Source organism: Alligator sinensis, unplaced genomic scaffold (genome assembly GCF_000455745.1).
Source record: "Alligator sinensis unplaced genomic scaffold, ASM45574v1 scaffold1084_1, whole genome shotgun sequence".
In the NCBI taxonomy this organism is placed as follows: domain Eukaryota; kingdom Metazoa; phylum Chordata; order Crocodylia; family Alligatoridae; genus Alligator; species Alligator sinensis.
Window position 1 is genome coordinate 698,149 of NW_005842677.1, and position 963 is coordinate 699,111.

At 60.5% G+C, this 963-nt stretch overlaps 1 protein-coding gene across 3 annotated transcripts in view; it reads left to right on the forward strand.

The window, feature by feature from the left end:
• DNAAF5 (dynein axonemal assembly factor 5) overlaps positions 1-963 on the forward strand; it is a 54,004-nt gene that overhangs the window by 10,053 nt on the left and 42,988 nt on the right. Inside the window, exon 1 of one of the 3 annotated variants that reach the window (XM_025215795.1) lies at positions 1-103. The exons of the other annotated variants lie outside the window; for them this stretch is intronic. The gene's annotated coding sequence lies outside the window, so the exon portion shown is untranslated. The remainder of the gene's footprint in view (positions 104-963) is intronic. 3 annotated transcript variants of the gene reach the window in all.

Genomic DNA, 963 nt, shown 5'->3' on the forward strand with positions numbered 1-963 from the left:
CGTGGGGCTGCTGCTGGAGCGCGGCCGAGGCGCCGGCCTGGCCCCGTACCTGCCCGACCTGGTGCGCGTGCTGCAGGCCGCCCTGCTTGACCCCTACCCCAAGGTGAAGCGCGAGGCCTGCCGCTGCGCCGCCGCCTGCGCCCTCGCCCTGCCAGGTGCGGCTGAGCTGGGGGGGAGCAAGGGAAGGAGGGAGGCACGGGGCAGGGCTGCATGGAGCGCGGAGGAGTCCCCTCCGGATCCTGCTTCACGCGAGGCTGAGCGCCTTTCTGCAAGTCGCTTGACATCCACTCGTCGTCGTGGAGGGCAGCGGGGCAGTTGTCCTCTGTTGATACAAAACTGGACGCCTTTGCGTCCTGTTTTTTTTCTCTTGAAGAAGGTCCCACGGTCGCCAGACTGTTTTAGGCTGGACATGAGGAAGATGTCAAAGCGGTAGCGTCCCTAGCAATGGGCCTCCTCTCTTCAAGAGAAAAAAAGCGGATGTAAAGGCATCGGGTTTCGTATCCACAGAAGACGGAGGACTGTCCTCTATGGTGGCCGCTCGAGCGTCGAGACACTTTGAAGAGAAAAACAGGATGTAAAGGCGTTGGGTTCACGTTGACAGAGGGCGGAGTAGCAGAAAATTGGACTATGTGATGGCCGCCCTGCTTGTGGGTGCTTTGCCTCCAAACTATGACCTCTGGCATGTGGGAATACCCACGGGTTGGAAAAATCGGCCTGCCTTGTGCCTGTCCCCCCACATGTCTGGATAAGCCTGGGCTGCTCCCTGGTCCCCCACCCTGTGTCTGGATATCCCCTTCTATCCCCCCGGCACATCTGGATTCAAGTCACTCTGCCCCCACCACCCTCGTGTCCACATTGGGGCTGCTCTGCCCCAACCCACCTTGCCTGTATATCTGGTTTGGGATCAGGCAGCTCTCCATCCTCTTTGGGTGGAGGGATTGGGTTCAGGCTGCACACGCTCTT